This window comes from Aythya fuligula, chromosome 13 (genome assembly GCF_009819795.1).
Source record: "Aythya fuligula isolate bAytFul2 chromosome 13, bAytFul2.pri, whole genome shotgun sequence".
Classification (NCBI taxonomy): Eukaryota; Metazoa; Chordata; class Aves; order Anseriformes; family Anatidae; genus Aythya; species Aythya fuligula.
This window is the reverse complement of record NC_045571.1, coordinates 9,507,613-9,527,390: the sequence shown is the minus strand read 5'-3', so window position 1 is coordinate 9,527,390 and position 19,778 is coordinate 9,507,613. Positions and strand designations below refer to the sequence as shown.

The following is a 19,778-nucleotide window of genomic DNA, read 5'->3' as shown; positions in this document are numbered from 1 at the left end:
TCCCTGATTAATTCACACGGCTTCCTCACAAACTCTTACTTAATATAGTGACAGAGCTCTGGCTTGGCGGGTTCCCACTCTCTAGCAGAATAATCGTGTGGCCTTCTGCAGCATGCAGGCTGCTGGAAAAGCTTCTGGGCCTGGACAAGCTGTTTGAAAAGTGACTTGGCTGCAAGACAAAGCCATGCTGGCTGAACCTCCATGCTATCTCCCAAGGAGATTGCCATGGCAGTGCAGATAGCCTATTAACAACCTTCTCTGCTTCTGTCTCACTGGGCAGCAAAATTATTTGTTTAAAGGCAAACACAAAGGCTGTCAAACTGAAAGGGAAAATAAACAACTGAGGTCTGATAGAACATCCCAAATCATGTATCAGTAGCCAAGGGCATATGTGCAAATTGCCACATCATGCCACATAAATGCCACCTCCATGGAGCAGCCATTTGTCGCTGTTTTCATGCTCTTGCCCCTTGAATTCATTATCCCAAGGCTCCTCAAGCCACTGTAACACTTCATGCATAACCCGTTGCCCTTCCCTAACTTGTTCAAGATTATGTATTTTCACCTTTTGCCTAATTGTCAGTTGTTGTCTCAGCAGATACATTTGAATTTTCTGTTCTTTATCAACAGCCTTCGCCCTCATGGCCAATTTCTGTTTCATGATATGTGGAAACTGAATATATAGGTAAAAGAGCTAATTAGGAACTTTGAATTGAATCTCAGAAGACCCAAGTTCTGTGGTTGGATTAAAAGATACTTTTTGTCTGCTGAATATAAATTTGACAATATTTAAACTTTCATAGCATCTTAGATCAGAGCATAGAAAGAGTCTGTTTCTTGTAAACACACTGGGGTTATTTTGACAGGGGTTGGACAAGATCACCTCTAGAGGTCTGTTTCCAACCTCAACCATTTTGTAACTTTTATCCATATGGCCAAAAACGTTCATGTCTGAGGATCTCATATCTTACTACCATAATAACCCTGACAAATTAATCTACTGTTTCACACATGTAGCAATTATGTCTGAGAGAAGGCAAATTATAAAGTTTCTGTGCTCCACAAAATGAACAAACTCAGCTGGAACTGTGAGGTAGGATTGGGAATGCCGTCTTATCAACAGAGTGCAGTGAGCAGGGCTTGAACCCATTTATTAACTCATTCTGAAGGAACCTTTTCACGGGAGTATTTGTGGTGAATGCTCTTATTTATTTTTACTCCCTTTTTAAGACAATGTGCATAAGTACGTGGTTTGTAGTTTGGCAATAGCCATTCTAGCAAGAAAATATTTAACGGTATGTTTCAGAGAATCTCTTCAATAGCTATGAACAGTGGTTAAGAACATAAGCGTCCTCTTCTTACCATCAGATTAATTATTTCTATTGTATAATCTTGGACAGGCGTAGGCAGGAATCAGGTCTTCCATATTCTGAATATCTACACCTATAAGAGAAAAACATTGCCTTAAATAACTTCTAGTTATATAAAGTGTAAGAAATAGTAACACACTTGAACGCAAGGTAACATTACAGTGTTTGTAGTTAAAGAGTACAACTGTGTTCTTTATGGACTCTTCAGTTCAGTGGTTGATCCAAAAAATTATGGGAACAATCTTTTGGAATTTTCCCCTCCAAAAATATTTTGCTCAAAAACAAATTAAAATTTTAATTTCATTTTCTGTTTGGGACATTTTTAAACTACGTTTGTAACAAAAAATAATTTAATTTTTGAATAGAAGCAGTTCTAAAATTGAAGGTTGAAATGCTCTATTTATAAAATGCTTACAGCAAGTGATTGCAATTATCCAACGACAGCCTCTCTTTGGATATTATTGGTTTAACCATAATTTTGATAAAATATTTTGTAGGCAACATGATATTAGGATATTTAACACTTTTCTGAACTGTTTCTTCTCTTCCACATACTTACATCAGGAAAGCTATCAGATGATATTCAATAAGATGAGCCAGCCAAAAGATTTGTCTTCTGTTCCTTCATACATTTACTCCGTCATGTCACTGCCTACATTTTAACAATCTCTCTGATGATGAATAAGGAAACAACTTATCTGCAGTATCAGAATAAAAAGGGTAGCCAATGTAAAACAATAGAGGCTTTTGTGAAGATTTGATCTGTATGATTTATACTTTAATTATAATAAATGTAGATTAGAGAGGGTGGGGGTGGCATTGGGATAGGTTTCTCTGCAGGCTTCTGCTATCTGGAGCCTACAGAGAGTCAGTTTTGAAATAGAGTGGGAAGAAAAATAAAATACAGCCAACTATAGAAGACTATTTATATAGTCTCTTTATAGATATCCTTAGCATTCTCCTAAGCTCTGATTCTGAAAATATTTTTGTTTGGATTTAGTTTTATGCTTTGTTTTGCTGCCCCAAGTTGCTATCCTGATTTCAGTGGTTGCGGTACATCTATATAACCTCAGGTCTTTCTGAGATAGAAGCTAGGTTCGTCTATCTAGATGTTTGTCTCCAAAGGCTTTCGATGAGCGCACAGAATATCTTGGGTAGTATATCAAGCTCTGCAGAACATTCATACTTATTTTATATTGCATACAAAATTTAATTTTCTAGGGCTGATGGAGGTGCTAGTGGCTGCAGGCAGAGATAATTTTATGTCTCTTATATGAACAAGGAGGACCTAGATAGGTAAATATTGTGTATTCCAGCATGACAGAGTATATTATAGAGTCAGCTGGAAAATATGGTTTCTGTTCCATGTGAGTCTTTATGAAGTAGTAAAAATTATTGGGTCTGGTTGAGAAGGACAGAGCTGTGCAAAGTCTAAGCTCGTGTGACTTTGTGACCCACTTATGACTACCAAAGGGTTGTCAGCCACAGTTTGACAACCATTGGCTAGTAACTTGGCTCTGCCCATACTATCATTTACTCTAGAAACTCAGTTAAATTAGATGTGATTAAATCCAGTACAAATAAGTTCAGACTTGGGCTCAAGTCTGAAAAAAAAAATCTTTATTCAACACATTTTTAAGCTAAAATGCTAGTAAATGTCACTAAAATGTTAGACTGAAATGTCACCTGTTTGTTCATTACCATCTCCATTTTGTATCAGGTTGTGTTGACGTTTGTATATCAGTAATGACACAGAAACCATTCTCGTAGGCGAGAGAGAAAAAAAGATAGACATAAAACAGACAAAAGCATGTTCACTGCATAGAAGAGGGTAAAGAACAAATCAGAAAAATGCATATTTTAAAATGGTTATTTACAATTGACTGGAAAGGCAGAACTTTATTGCATGGGCATGTATTTTTTCTAATCTGCAAGAAAGCAAAACAGTGAATGGTAGTAAAAGGAAGATTTAATGTATCGGAGAATGTACATATAATTTCATAGAGTTATTTTTTCCTCTTTACTGTTTATTTTCTTGTTTCTGTTTTGAAACCTACAGTTCATTTCATTTCATCTTTCTGTATTCTGTCTGATGAGGCAGAATTAGACTTAGTCATTTTCTAGTAATCTGCTTCAACACAGGCATTTTATGGAAGAAATTTGAATACAGTAAGACATAAAATAATTGCAAATAGTTTGGAGAGATAGATGAACACACAGGACCATCTAGTTCTGCTTATTTCTTCAGTAGTTTAACCCCATTTCTTGTACCGAAATTGATTGTTTAACATTATGCTGCATGTATTAGTTTCTTTTAAGATTAAATAGGTGTTGTTACAAATAAAAATTAGTGAAGAACATATTAAAATGTGTGTATATATGCTCATTTTGTGTGCATACATGCACCTATGTAAAAAAGAGTGCAAATGTGTGTTCTTTAATCAAACAAGTTAAAGCAACATGCACCAGGAGCATTACCTTACAGTAATAGATACCAGAAATCAGAAACTGAAAGATAAAAGTCCTTCTACTCAAAAATAATTCAAGTGCCCAAATCTTTCAACTTTCTGTCTCCTCAATTTTTCCAACTTTCTTTTGAAAGATGAAGAACAGGAGAAATTAGTTCAACAATGTCTTTGAAGTAAGACCTGGAATTTATCATATTAAGTCAGGGAAGACTTCTGTGCTCCCTTCTATCTCTATCCATGTGTATTTTCGCTCCTTATACTAGTATTGTAAGCTCTGCTGGGGCATGAAGTAAGTTTTATTCTCTGTGATGAGAGTTGTTGTTGTGATACTGTAGTGCAGACAGTAAAATATTTTGCTTATTACAAGGCAGAAACATGCTTTTTCTCCTTTACCCAGCACTACTCAGTGGCCAGTAGACAACTCCCCAAATCCATGGAAGCAGAGGCATTTCTGGAGTAGCCTTCCCTGCTCAAGTGATGATTAGAAAACAGATAAAGTCAGACAGACAGCAGTAATACTCCTGAGGGAGAGACTGAAAAGTAAATCCAACTGAACAAATAAATCTCCCAACTTACAGTAATGACTTAGGAGAGAACACATCCTCCATCAAGCTACCAAGTGCAAAGTATAAGTAAAGGAAGTTCCCAGCAGGTGTAATTCACAGGGTATTAGAACTCCTAAAAACCCAACTGAATTTCAAGCAATTGAATTTCAATGTTAAGATTAAATACAAAGATATTAGAAGGAAAAAAAAAAATAAAAAAAGAGTGGAGATGAACAGCTCATCAAAGTATTTATTCTGAAAGAGGCATACAGGCCCATACGGGCATTAAATCTCAAGAGACTTATTAATGAATTATTTTCCTTTGATATTTTAACCTAATTAGTTGTGCATTTTTCAGGCTGTGCAGTCCAGCATTATGCTCCATGGGAGTCAAGTTCTGAAACTGCTTTACAAAAGCAGCAGACAACACCTTCCAGTGATCAAACTCACCATGAGCAATCACTGTAAGGTAGCAGCTCTGTTGCATTTACTATCCCCAAAATATTTCAGTGGTGCAGTCACGCATTATTGCAATTAAAATGAAGGGACAAAAATGTCCTTCCCCTATTCTTTTAGGCAGCTGAAACAGTTTTCAGTCTTGTAAATCAGTGACCCTCAAGCCAGTGAGCATAATGCAATCAAAACTGTGCAGTTGGGGATGTGTGATTAGAAGAGCCAAACAGTAGATGAAGGCAATGAGGACAGAAAATGGAAATAAGGAGAGTCTTAGTTCACCCTTGGGAATAACTGAACAATAAAGACATGATAAACATGATAGAGAAAAGGGGTAAAATTCAAATTGAACACTGGCTGCCACAGAGTGGCAAAGAGCCATTGAGTTGATTTAGGGTTTGGAGCATGTCGAGAGACTGAGGGAGTTGGGACTGTTCAGCCTGGAGAAGAAGAGGCTTAGGGGGATCTGTTCCATGTGCATAAATATCTGATGGAGGGCGAGAAGAAGATGGAGCTCTTCTCAGTGGTGCCCAGCAAGAAAATGAGGCAATCCGCACAACCTCAAATACAGGAAATTCCATTTAAACGTTTAAAAAACAAAAACAAAACAAACAAGCAACAACAAAACACCTTTTTAATGTGAGGACACTCATGCACTGGAAGAGGTTGGCCAGAGAGGTTGTGGCATCACGGAAATCTTCTAAGCCCAAATGGACATGGCCCTCAGCAGCCTTCTTTAGCTTCCTCTGCCCTGACAGGATGAACTGGTTGGTCTGAGGTGCCTTCTCACTTCAGATGTCCTTTGATTCTGTAAGCTGAGTTATTTGTCTAAAATCAATTAGATTTTTAGGACAGATTGGCCAATGATGTAAGTTGGTCAATTTTCCTCTGGGTACATTTGTAGAAGCTGTTTCATAAGCAGGGAAAGAAAAACATAAAACCCTGTAGTTAAACATAAAAAACATAAAACCCATGGGTTTATGGGTTTATGAAAGGCAGATCCTGCTTGACGAACCTGATCTCCTTCTATGACAAAGTGACGCGCTGGGTGGACAAGGGAAAGGCTGTGGATGTGGTCTACCTTGACTTCAGCAAGGCTTTTGACACCGTCTCCCACAGCATTCTCCTCAAGAAACTGGCTGCTCTTGGCTTGGACTGGCGCACGCTTCGTTGGGTTAGAAACTGGCTGGATAGCCGGGCCCAAAGAGTCGTGGTGAATGGAGCCAAGTCCAGTTGGAGGCCAGTCACTAGTGGCGTCCCCCAGGGCTCGGTGCTGGGGCCGGTCCTCTTTAATATCTTCATCGATGATCTGGACGAGGGCATCGAGTGCACCCTCAGTAAGTTCGCAGATGACACCAAGTTAGGTGCATGTGTCGATCTGCTTGAGGGTAGGAAGGCTCTGCAGGAGGATCTGGATAGGCTGCACCGATGGGCTGAGGTCAACTGCATGAAGTTCAACAAGGCCAAGTGCCGGGTCCTGCACCTGGGGCGCAATAACCCCAAGCAGAGCTACAGGCTGGGAGATGAGTGGTTGGAGAGCTGCCAGGCAGAGAAGGACCTGGGAGTGATGGTGGATAGTCGGCTGAATATGAGCCAGCAGTGTGCTCAGGTGGCCAAGAAGGCCAACGGCATCCTGGCTTGTATCAGAAACAGTGTGGCCAGCAGGGCTAGGGAGGTGATCTGTACTCAGCTCTGGTGAGGCCGCACCTCATGTACTGTGTTCAGTTTTGGGCCCCTTGCTACAAGAAGGACATCGAGGTGCTTGAGCGGGTGCAGAGAAGTGCGACGAAGCTGGTGAGGGGCCTGGAGAACAAGTCCTACGAGGAGCGGCTGAGGGAGCTGGGCTTGTTCAGCCTGGAGAAGAGGAGGCTCAGGGGCGACCTTATCGCTCTCTACAGGTACCTCAAGGGAGGCTGTAGCGAGGAGGGGGTTGGCCTGTTCTCCCATGTGCCTGGTGACAGGACGAGGGGGAATGGGCTTAAGTTGCGCCAGGGGAGTTTTAGGTTGGATGTTAGGAAGAACTTCTTTACTGAAAGGGTTGTTAGACACTGGAACAGGCTGTCCAGGGAAGTGGTGGAGTCACCATCCCTGGAAGTCTTCAAAAGACGTTTAGATGTAGAGCTTAGGGATATGGTTTAGTGGGGAATGTTAGCGTTAGGTCAGAGGTTGGACTCGATGATCTTGAGGTCTCTTCCAACCTAGAAATTCTGTGATATCTGTGATAGTTGTCACACAGGCATCTTCTGATCCATCTTTTAGGAAAATTACTACGGCAATGCTATCAAAAAAAAGCACGGCAGTTTGGGTTACTTTCAGATTATGTAGCCTGGAAGTTGTAGCTGGGCACCCTTTTTATTTTCGGCCAGTTTCAAATTTGATTGTTTTCTAATAAAACTGTACTCTTTGTTAAAAAAAAAAATAGTTTTTAGAAACTTACTTTTCCTTTGAAAATATTTTTGCTGGATCATTTTTTAGCCTCCCTTAATATGTTTCTCTGCTTTGTACATGGTACTTTTCTGTTGTTTCCCATCTTACAGGATAAAGTCTGAAATGCAACTTTCATCTGTGTATGTTCAGCCAATGAAGGGATGAAGTGCCCAGTATCCCTCCCTACCTGCTAGTACCCTAGAGAGCAAATTAGTAGTGGAAGCAATAGGCACGATAAAATTGATGTTTGAAGAGGTAGTTTTCAAAAACTCCAACATTTATTTGCCCGAGTTTTTGTAAATAAGTAGTTTTACCTGCTCTATCTGCTGTCTTATTGTGTATCCTTCTGTGTTTAATGCAGGTTCTACTGAATATAAACATAAACAATTATTTCTAAAGTCTTATTAAGACAAGCTATAGAATATGATTTGTGGGACCTCAGTAATAGGGGCAAGCTATAACATTTTAATTTTTCTGATTTATGGGAAAGAGGAAGCAGCTCCTATTGTTCCTACAGTTCTTAGTCTGGGAGGAGGTGCTCTTGTTTTTTTCATAAGCTTTCCTCTGCTATTTTCTTTGCTACGCTGCCCTTCATGTAGTTCCCAGGTTTTCCTGTCATGTTTCTCCTTTTCCTTGTGTATTACTGTGAATACAATCCACCATCAGGGCAATGAGAAGTAAGCTTAACCCTCTTCTCTTAGAAAAATTCACATGAACTGGCTGAAGACAAATATGCAATAGAATTATCCACACTTCATCATACTGCTTGCAAGAATTTGTCATCAGCTGTTGCTCACAACATACAGACAGAATAGGAAAGTGGGAGACTGTGAATCAAAGACTGTGATCTTATATTAGTGTAACTTTGCAATATAATCAGTATATATGCACTAGTTCCACTTGTAAGGTTGGGTAAAGAGTGTAACTCATATTTACTGCTACCTGAGGGGATGGATTTGTAGGAAAAAGGCAGGGGTAAGAAAAATAGCTAAAACACAGTTAAATGAATTGAATTGTTCAGAAGGTATAGAGGTTAAAAAACAAAACAAACAAAAACAACAACAACAATAAAACATATTTAACAATAACACTGATTAAGTTTTGCTTAACAAACTGGTCTTACTCCAATAGTACTTTTTTTTTTTTTTTTTTTTTTTTTTTTTTTTTTTTTTTTTGTCTGAGCTCAGCATTGTCTACCTTGCTTCCAGGGATCTTCAACTATCTATTCAGAAACACCTGTAGCACGTATTTAAATATATACTAACAACTTGACAGTTATATGGCTTATTTGACTTCTACAAATTTCAGTGAAATCACAGCAACCAGTGGTGAAATTCAAGTTTATTGATAGTGGTGAAATTCAAGCTTATTGATCACCCCTTTTAATTCCGTTTTAACTTGACTGGCCCATAAATTTTTGTTAGGTTCAATGCAGAAAGAATAATTTAACTTGTAGTGATTAAAAATCAGCAAGGCTATGAAATTTCCATGTATATTTTGCCAATGCAAGGCAAGCATTTATAGTGAAATTATCTTTGGGATTTTCAATCCTGTTAGCAGAATGTAATAAGGATCAATTGTACTCTACTACATATCTATGAAAGCAGCTACATTCTCATCAATTTGTTAGAAGGTGGTATAATTTACTATTCTCTCCGAGAGGTCCTGTGTACCACAGAAAATTAAATACTGTATTTGTGTGTGAATCAATACTTAAATCATCACTGTCATTGTTATTAAGTACTAACTAATGTGAGTTAGGAGATGATGGCCAAAGGTAGCTAAGCACTGGAGGTTAGCACATGTGCCATGCATTTTATCTCTGAAATGTGCAGCACACTTAAATCAGACTTAAAGTTCCCTTAAGGGACAGCAGAGAAGAGCTTATTATCATGTACTCTCCATTTTCAATAGGCTTTCTGCAGCAGGCATCCATGGCTGTGAATATCAATATAATCCAAGTGTGCTTTCAGCTGTATTACCCTGTACCATACCAGAGAGCTCTGCAGAGTACCATGAATCACTTCTGATGGAATGAGCCCTAAGAATATGAAGAACCATCTGTGAAAGGGAGCACAAATGAAGAACCAGGAGCCTAGATACTTTCTACTACTTTGATTACTGTAGTGGAGTGCATGGGCACTTATTTATGCTTGTTTGACTGATTTTCTTTATGCTGAAAAATATTGTACTTGGAGATTTTACAATGCCAAGAAGGAAGCAAACTGAGCCACTAGGAAAGCAAAATTAGTATGTGGATGCTACTATTTCATACTCCAGAAGATCTATGCTTGGCTGACATCTACAAGATTTAAATAGCGCAGGTTTCAATCTTTGGTAAAAGATTAAAATGGATGGATTTGTGTCCTGGCACAAGCACATATGCTCTCTCTTTGATCCATTGTCCTCTACCAAGTGTAAGATGGACATAAATCGTAACGACCCAGAGGAAATAAGATCAATGCTGCTAAGTGATTATAAAGTTTTCTTTGGACAGAATACATTATTTGCACTTTTAAGTAATGACAGCCTTGATACTAAGGCTAGCTTAGCAAAAAGTATGGAAGGTACTGGAACATAGTAGGTACAAGGACCTGTTTTTGTTTTTATTTCCAGAATAATGACCACTTTGTGGCTCTTGGTGCACATATGGCTCACAAGCAAATGAATTGTGGCTCTCAGACTTTGCCTATGAATTTTCCAGGAGTTCACTTGTCCTTCAGGTATGTGATCTATATCAATTGTTTGCAGGTATATCAAGCATGCAGCCTGCAGCATCAAGATTAGTGGACAACTTTGCATTAACTAATGGCTTTGGACATGTAATCTCTGTGATGCAGTATCCCATGTAGTAGCCATGTAGCCAGAGTCCTGAGAACTCTAAAATGAATAATTCTCCCTAAGAGCTAAATTCAATACACAATTCCCCAGCTGATAATTTTTTACGTCTGTAATAGTATCAAATGGACAGGAGTTTGTAGGTGATAAGACCAGTTTACAGATAGATTCCACTTGAATGCCCTTGAAATGGGAGAAGAGTTCTGTTCAATCAAGCAGAACCTTTAAGACCAAAGACCTAAACTACTTGTAAATGATTTATCCAATGAAAATACAATTCTCTTTTGATGGCAGATCTCTCAGTAGAAAATAGATAAGCTAATCTCTAGAATCAGAGCAGAAGACGGTAGAGGGTCTGGACTTTGAAGTTGATTGTTACGTTCCTTGCTTTTAATATTTTTTTCCAATAAAACAAGTCATTTTGAAAAGGATTTGATGGCTCTCCCCACTGCTTGCCTAGAGTGGTTTATAATAATCTAAGAGTTTACTTGATGATGATATTTTCTTCAAGAGCTAATCTGACAGTGAGTCTCAGTATGATATACGATACATGCAGTGGCAAGAATGGCTCAGTAGCAAGCTTTTGACTGTATCACCACATTTATTTCACATGATGAATATTTTTGTTGTTAGGAGTAGGGACTATAGATTATGCCTAGTACTAGTGGTTCATCGTGGACATGTATTTTGTGCTGCATTTCAATGTGGGCATAGATATGTCCCTGATGATTTCAGAGACACTGAGTATTAGTCCTTGTTTTTATCAAATGTAACCTACTTGTTTTTTTGTTTTTGTTTCTCTGATTAGTTTTTACTGATATTTCTGGACTGAAGGAGCCGGATACTTCTACTTCACAAAGCTATTCAAAATATGTGCATTTTACATATAGATATTTTTGCCAGCTCCTTGTATGCCTTGCTGGTAAAAAAGGTGATTTTTTAAACACCAGTGATAGGACCCACGGGAATGGTGTTAAGCTGAGGCAGGGGAAGTTTAGGCAGTTTAGGCATCAGGAAGAGGTGGCCAGGAGTTGGACTTGATGATCCTTATGGGACCCTTCCAACTTGGGATATTCTATGATTCTATGATTTAAAATAACTAACTTAGACATTTGGGGACCAGAGAATTTTATTAAAGTCTTGCTTTAGTTTATCATTTCCTGTTTCCAGATTACTCCAAAGAACTACCTTGTGAATGATCATTAATTTTATATCTGATCCAATTACTTTTACGGAACTGCTGGTTTAATGATGAGAATAATATTTTACTGATTTGGGTGAGATGTTAAAACCTTGCTACAGATGTAACAGCATTTTCAGACAGAAAAAGTAGAAGGCCTCTAATTCTATTTATCCACTTAACCATAACCTTAGTTCAAGAAAACACCTCTTTAAAAGACAAAGATATATAAGGATATGTTCAACATTAACTACATTCTTGAAGCCATACTAACATCAGAGCCTTCCAATAAAAGAGGCTAATTGCTTCTTTTTCTGGAAGTTGTAGGGAGAGGAAGTTTCGGAAGGTGTTTGTTTGTTTGTTTGTTTGTTTGTTTATTTCAAGCTAGAGTCAGGATGTAAGTTCAAATATTTGGCTTTTATCTTTTAACACCAAAGAATATCCACTATACCTTAAAAAAAAAAAAAAAAAAAAAAAAAAAAAAAAAAAAAACCACTGAAATGGTTTCTGTAAAATATGTGCACCCTAGTGTGATGGCAGGGTTTTTATATTGACTGTTGACTCATTACCAGAATGAGTAACCTCATCACTGATCTAGGGTAATTATATATTGCTTAATTTTCATCAAAAAAGTGAAAAGTAAAATTATATTTGATAATGACTTTACCTTGAAGATATTGTGGAAGGTGGCTTAGTTCAATCCATCATTATAGCAGCTAAGCTATAATGAAATGTGGGGGAAATTGAATTTGCCAATTTTGGTTACATGCAGTTTAATTATAATTGATTTAGTGCTAATGCTGTATATCTCATGCAGAAGGCTGACTGGATAAAGGATTTCACAGAATTCACTGAAGCTCTCTTTCTCCCCTGCTTTTACACTGCAGATAGTATACTTTTAAACACAGACACTGTGATTATTATATCTGGGCCCTAAGTATTGTCTAAGCACCACATGAAATGTTATCTTATGTCTACAGATCTCCTTCCTCCCCTCTCTACATCAGATCTGACTGTCAAAACTGGCCAAGTAATTGGGACAATTAAGGTGCCCCTGAGATATAATTATCCTTTATAATTTCTCTATATGTTTAAGAAGAAGGATGATTGGCTTACAGAAACAGGCTCCCTATGGTACAGTGAGAAAGAGGATACTGGAAATGAGCAAATCAGCTTTAATGTCTTGTACTTAAATAGTCCCCAAAATAATTTAAGCCCAAACTCTTCCTTCTGCACTGGTAACTTTACACCACAAAGCAACACTTTGAGTATCTGTAGCCAAATAAATGAGGAACATCTCTGTGCAAAGGATCCTTTGGTGTATTAGGATCCTGGTAATGATTCCCAATTGCTGGCATGAAGAAGATAAATGTGACAGCTGTTTTCCCATGCCCCACTGACTTGCTATTCATCTAAGTACCTAGATGGTCCTCCAGCCGTTAGTGAATGCATCCACACAGCTCCTCTATAGCTGAGCAGCCTTATTCCCACTTTCACAGGGGAAGAGCTCATTTGGACAAATAGAATGTCTATTCCTTGTTATTTGTATTTTATTGGGGAATGTCTGAATGGTTACCTTGACCACGTAACTACTAGACTAGCACCACTCACAAGGCCATGGGGGCAGGACCATGCCTACTACCATGAAAGCGACAGTTCAGAGAACTGGCCCTTCACCATAAGTGTCCAGGCCTCCTCAGGTATGTCATTGTCCAGCCCAGAAATGTTATTTTTCCCCTCTCTCTATCTCCATCTGATTACAAATTATAAAATGGGAATAACGATTTTAACGTAATTCTGGGAAGAAAATTTAGATGAATAGCAAGCAGCATTATTATTGTTTGGGTTAAACAAAAATCTGGTTGCAAAATACCTTTTAACACCAGTGCAGTAACACAGCGCTGTCTTGGCTTGAGACTTCAAAATTCAAATAGAAGACTAAGGAGGTAATATTTCCCTCAGGCAATCAAGGTGCACCATTTACTTCAGTTCCCGAAGAATGCATACATTTAAAAAGGTAAATACGAAACAATGGTAGAGAAATAGGTGCATTCATGAGAAAAATGTTTACATCACATCACTCCCCTAGGCAACAACGTACTCTTTCCCATCTCCAGACCTAAACTGTATGTTTCTACAGATCCACTTGTTTAAATAATTGCATTCCTTAGGAAAAAGGAATAGTGATTGCTTTAAATTCATCTCCTTTCACCCCAGAAATGTTTTTTTAAGCATTGCAGTGGCTACTGAATCACTGAATTCCCTGACATGAAATAAAATCATATTTAAAACACATAGCCCTATAGAAAAAGTACTCTCTTACGGGGCACAGGTTGGAAAGAATCAGTAAAACAGAAATCAAACTTTGAGGAAGCTGTTAACTACATTCTTTATGCAGATATATTTTCTCTTCTGTATATCCTAAATACTAATTCTGTGAGGATTAAAGATTTCAGGAAGAATTTACTATTGCTTTGCATCTTCCATGTTCAAATACATTCAACAAATTGTATGAATATTGCACTTGAATGAGATGGTACTTTACATCCAGTTCACATTCTCCTTAGTTGACTGACAACACGTATCAGAAGGCAGTTTAAATCCAGCATCCAGCATACACATTATCTTCTAATAGGCAAGGAGAGCAAATAGTGGCTACTTCTTTCACCCCTTCACCCATGCCTGGGCCTGCTGAATGAACATGAAGACCTGTACCGGAAAAAATGCTCTCTTGAGAGCAAAGGAACATGTGTGTTAACACAGAGGATAGTTATGTCCAGATTCACCCAGCCTAAGTTATACCAAAGTCTTTGTGCCTTGTGTTTGATGTGTAGGTCTAGAATCATCTGCTCAAATCCAAGAGGCCCAAATTGTCCCTTTCCATCTCTACCTCAAGCACCCAAAGGACCAAGAAGTCACCCCTATAATCCATTGCAATTTTGGCCTTGAAACTCCTTGTCACCACCTATGTACATGTGCTCACTTCCAGAACTTGTTTTCTGTTCAGTTCTGGAAGAAGGAAAAGAATGTGTGTTTCTCCTTTGTATTTTAATTTTCTCTGTGCTCTTTCCTGGTTGCTTCATATTCACTTGTTGCTCCTGAATTCAGCTTCAAATATAAAAAGGAAAAGAAATGCAGCTTCAAATATAAAAAGGAAAAGAAATACAGCTGACTATATTGGCAGGCAGGAGTGAGAATATGAAAGAGGGTTGCTTTTGTGAGGCTCAGATTCTTCAAACTTTGCTTGCCATTGTCCTTCCATCAAATGTGTGTCACACAGCTTACCTGATTTCACTATTTGTTTACCCAAATTAGCCATCAAAATATAAAAGGAGGCTCTGAGATTTGTTTATGCCTTCTGGAGAAACCATTCCCTTGGTTCCCATATTTTTGACATATTTACCTTGTTCTGATCCTCTCCCAGCCCTGGTATCACTCTGTCACCATAAACTCCTGCAGGGCAAATTTGACCCATTGTGCTGGTAATACAATGACATTTCAATTGTAAAAAAATATATTAAGTTGCACCATCATCATATAAAATATTTATATTTCCATTTGCCAAGGGGATAGGAAACACTTCAGAGCAATTACTTGGGTCTTATAAAAAAAAAAAAAAAGCAGGAAAAAAGCCAGAATATTTTCCCTGAGGAATGCCCCAAATTGCTGAGATGTCCCCCAATGGCCAATGACATGGGATTTCTATAGCCACATGAAAATGCTGATATTGAGGTATGTATGCTGTTTACCTGTACTCTGTTGTGGTTTATTTTGCATTGTCTTACAGAAGTTTTGTGAGGAATATTTTTCAGTAGTGTTTCTAATGCCTTTCTTTGTAACTGTCTCTTTTCAGAGCTGATCTCAGTCAGTACTAGATGGGTGAACAGGGATTTTGAGATGTTTATAGTTCTGGTTTTTATATATACATTTATATATATGTATATAAATGTATATACATTTATATATACATTTTTTATATATGTATATATAAAAATAATAAAAAAATACATTAGTGTGGAGAATATTTGTTCTATTCCTGTTTTCATTCCCTTGGTAGAGGCTAGAGGTGAGCTGAGGTAGAAATTGTGGTCAGTTCTTCTACTTTAAAAGAAATAAATGGCAGCTTGCAAGGTGGACTGGAAAGGCCTCAGAGAACATGGAGATTTGGAGAGAATAAAGGGAAAAGCAATTACTGCTTGGATAAAATACCACACCCAACAGTAGCACTAATGGAAATCCATAGCATCCTTCTTCCCTTTCTCTTTTTTCATTTCTCTTACTCTCTAATTAATGTTACAAGAAAACTGTAGAACTGTATAAAGTATATAATATATACTTCAAAAAAGATATAAAATAATAAACTATTCAAAGTTGTTTCAAGCTTACATTTCAGATGAAATCCCTATTTTAGCCTTTTAGCCTAGTGTTTTGCAAAATATACAAGTCATTTTCGTGAAAAGAAAATAGAAATTCACTCTTTTCATTTACTTTCAATTTTATTATCTTTCCCATTGTATACCTTCTCCTCCTTTCTTCTGATTTATCTCTAGAAAACCTCTTGGAGTAGAGATGGAATTATAAAGGCTTATAAATATGTGCTATAAAATGTATTTTAAAGGCTTATTTTCAAAGAGTTTTAATGATAATTTCCATTGTAGTAAGAAGCTTGGCTTTCAAGTGGTCTTTAAAGAATTCCTAAATATATAGTCTTTCAATCAAATTTTTGGATATATCTTAGTAACGATAGTCATAATATATAGAATACAGTGGTAGTACCAGAACCTATTGATTTTGCTAAATGCCCAAATCTCTGACCATACTAGTACAATACAGCTACTTTTTGTTTAGACCTTGAGATATTTCAAATATTGGGGTAGTTCTGAGTGGCAGGAGTGAAAAGAAAAGATAAAATTACATTATTGTTATCTAACTTGCACTGAAAGCATTTCTTCAGAACTAGTCTGGTAATTGACTTCAGTAATTGCCAGGCTGCTCGGTATACTTGCTGTATTATTTAAAATCCTGGGTCATCTTTCTGTAATTTCAATCAGCATGTTTTTCACTATGACACAGTTTTCACATTCTAAGTATTACATAGCCAATTCTGCAAAGCACAAAAGATAGCACATTGTATTATCTGTGTTATTAAAATGTATAATGAAAAAGTGCGTTAACAAATTACATCTTTCAAATTAATGTTTAAAGCAACACCCTCGGCTTTAACGCCCCACAAATAATGTATTCCAGATTCTCACTCCATATTAATTTGGTCTGCACAGGTACTGAGAAATATAGGATATTAATACAAGATTTTCATTAATTATTTGAGATATCTGATGATAAACTAACATAGGGGTTTGTGGCTGTGGGTACAATTGCTTTGTTTCCAGCTTTACAGCAAGTTTAATTCTGAAATGTCAATTATCTACTGAATCAAAAAATACTGTAAATTATCTACCAGAATCCAGTAAAGAATGCTATGCATTTGCTATTTATTTCAATTTTTTTTTCCTTACGGATTTGGCCATTGTGGGAAACCTGGGCTAGTTTTCAAGATATTTCAAGTATCTGTGAGGCAGAAGTGTCTTTCACTAGTTTTGGAGATCTTCAGCAGATTACTGGGAAGCATGTGATACCATCAAATTCACCAAGAATTCACTGAGAAGGCCTGCACAGCTTTTAAATGTGCTATATGAATCCCGACTTTCTTGGAAAGTTAATTTATGTATTAACAAAGTCTCTTTTCTCTTTTCCCCTACTTCTTCAGTACGTGTACAAACCACTGAAAAGCCTGTAGGTGATAAAAGTATCCCTTGAAATCATCTCAAATAGAATGTAGCCACAAGGTAAAATTCTTCCAAGAGCAAAAATTGGTCATGCACAATTACTTTCTTATGCACAAAATACATAGCTCAAATTTTATATTGTCATTAAATAAATAGGAACTAACAATATGTTTGTTTGTTTGTTTGTTTGTTTTTCCTGTCCATATTACTGCATAATACGTTTTGACAAAGTTTTCTGAGTCAATTTGGACCCAACTCAACCTTGCTTTTATTCTGTATAATGATTTACAATAATACAAAGAAGATATATTATGTTGTATTTTAGATTTCATTGCTTCTTACTTCTGCTTTGGTAGTCATGTACAAGACAACTGATGGAGTGACCAAGAGAAGCTCTTCTGCAGTAACATTGAAGAAATGCTGTACTGTAGTCTGGTCCTCACTGCTGGATCTGTCATTGATGGACCAGAAAGCTTGACACAAACTCTAGACGTGTCTTACCTTCTTGTTATTAAAAAGAGTAAACTGCCTCCTGATTTGTTACAGGAAACATTCCACTAATGTTAACAGAGAAGAATAGCTCAGTTGGAAGGGACCTATAAAGATCATCATGTCCAACTGCCTGGCAACTTCAGGGCTAACCAAAAGTTAAAACATATTACTAAGGGCATCTGGAACCCTCTGCAAGGCCTCTCATCCCTCCAGGAGTCAACAGCATCTCTCAGTTCAGCATCATCAGCAAACTTGCTAGGGATACGTTCAACTCCTGCATCCAGATAATTGCTAAAAATGTTGGTCAGAACTGTCCATAGAATCGAGCCCAGGGGAACACTGCTGGTGACCGGCTACCAGTCAGATGTAGCCCCATTCACTGCAATCCTTTGAGCTCTACCATCAAGCCAGTTCATCAGGCAGCACAGCATGAACCTGTTTATTTCACAGTTGGACAATTTATCCAGAAGGATGCTGTGAGTACTGAAGGCCTTACTGAAATGGAGAAAGATTACGTCCACTGCCATCCTGTCCTCCACCAAGTGTATGACTTTATCATAGAAGGAAATCAAAATACTAGGGCAGGACTTTCCCTTCATGAACCCATGACTATGTCTGATAGTTGCTTTGTTATTTAACTGCCTTTCAATATCCATTGAATAATACCTTGGTCTCTCATAAAGTCAGTGAAGCTCATTGCAAAAATGTTATGTGATATGACCAAGCATTTCTGAATCGTCTCCTTTTAGAAAGCCATTTCTGAGGGCAGGAAGCACTGGCTCCTGCTTACTACAATATGTATTCCATGGTATTCTCCTACAAAGTCCTTGGAAACAATGGCAGCTAATGAGGGCCTCTAGTGCTACTGATGCTCCTTTCAGTCCCGGTACTGTGACCCCATTATGTCACTGTGTGAATGACAGCAAATTGGTACATGTTAAAAGAAAAAAAAAAAAAAAAAAGCAAGGTGTCGATAAAGGCACGGCTCTTTCCTCATCTCACTCAGGTCATCAGCACAGATTTACAAAGTGGTTTACTGAGCATTAGAGCCCCCTTCCTTCCTATGCCTTCCTGTTATCAGTGGTCAGCTCAGCTTTCCTGCCCACACCACCACAGCCCTGCCACTCTCTCTGTCTCCATCACAACTAGATCCCTCCCCAGACAGTTAATCACCTCTCTCTGCAGTCAGTTCAAGTTGTTTATCCCACTCCTGAAAGAAGATTCTACTACAAATGAAAAAGGTACAAAGTTCAAAAAATATATACTGTATGACTCAGTGGTCAGAAGGAATGGAGTTAAGTGCTGGTCTGTAAGCATTTAGTAGTCAGAACATTAATCAAATGATGTGAGGTCATCATTGTCCTCCAAGATTGACCACAGAGCAGTAAATAATACATGTTCCACATGTGAAAGTGAAGAAATAAGACTGAAATCCAGATTTTGTGTAGACTCTGGCCCTTTTGATCAGAGTTTAGTAGTTCTAAACTTCACTAAAGTCTCTGAAGATGCCAGCTGAACTCTGGAAGGAAAGCAGAGCACTTTAGATAGACGAAATAGCTGTCAGTCTTTCCATCTGTGCATTCACTACTTCAAAAGAGTACCTTCCTGCTCTCCCACGAACCCCAAATAAGAACAGGTAAATCTTCAAATAATAATTACCACAACCACTTGGTTTTTATTTTTGGTTGTGATGTTGTAATTCATTTGTCAGAACACTGAAGTGTTTATGAGAGAGAAATCCCATTTCCTTGGGCTGCTGCTCAGTCATGCTTTCACTGAGCCCCTGGGACATACACAGGCTAAGATAGAAGGGAAGTCAGAGAAGCAGAGTTAAATAATTCCTTCTTTGTGTGCATGACAGGGAGTAAGCTGTTTCACAAGATGTGAAGTTACTGACTCCTCATGCAAGCAAGGACCACGGAAAAAGCATGGACTGAGTCATGATTTGCACCCCTGTCTGAATGTATTGACTGTTTCACAGTGCACACAGGATCAAAGCAGCCAGGTGTCAGCCAGCAGCTACCTTAACTGCAGAGGCAGAAGAAATGCTGAAATGCATCACAGACACTCTTCCTTCTGACTGTGAGATGAGCTGTAATCCTGAGAGTAAGACCGGCTATGAGGCTGTGGTTCAAAGTCAAGTTATAAAACCCAGAAACATATTCCATTCCCAGCGTGACACTAATGGAATATCTCAGTGGTGAGTGGTTGTTTCAGAG

General features: G+C 38.0%; 2 long non-coding RNA genes across 12 annotated transcripts in view; one reads left to right on the top strand and one right to left on the bottom strand.

Moving 5' to 3' along the window:
* Positions 1-19,778, bottom strand: part of LOC116494434 — a 232,147-nt gene that overhangs the window by 1,653 nt on the left and 210,716 nt on the right. For all 3 annotated transcript variants that reach the window (XR_004253873.1, XR_004253872.1, XR_004253874.1), the window contains exon 4: positions 1,363-1,443. This is a non-coding gene — a long non-coding RNA (uncharacterized LOC116494434). The remainder of the gene's footprint in view (positions 1-1,362; positions 1,444-19,778) is intronic.
* LOC116494432 overlaps positions 1-19,778 on the top strand; it is a 90,140-nt gene that overhangs the window by 53,872 nt on the left and 16,490 nt on the right. For 6 of the 9 annotated variants that reach the window (XR_004253871.1, XR_004253865.1, XR_004253869.1 and 3 more), the window contains 2 exons: positions 9,880-9,986; positions 17,424-19,759. This is a non-coding gene — a long non-coding RNA (uncharacterized LOC116494432). Of the gene's footprint in view, positions 1-9,879; positions 9,987-17,392; positions 19,760-19,778 lie in introns of all 9 variants that reach the window. The other 3 variants (XR_004253866.1, XR_004253867.1, XR_004253864.1) reach the window with 3 other exon arrangements.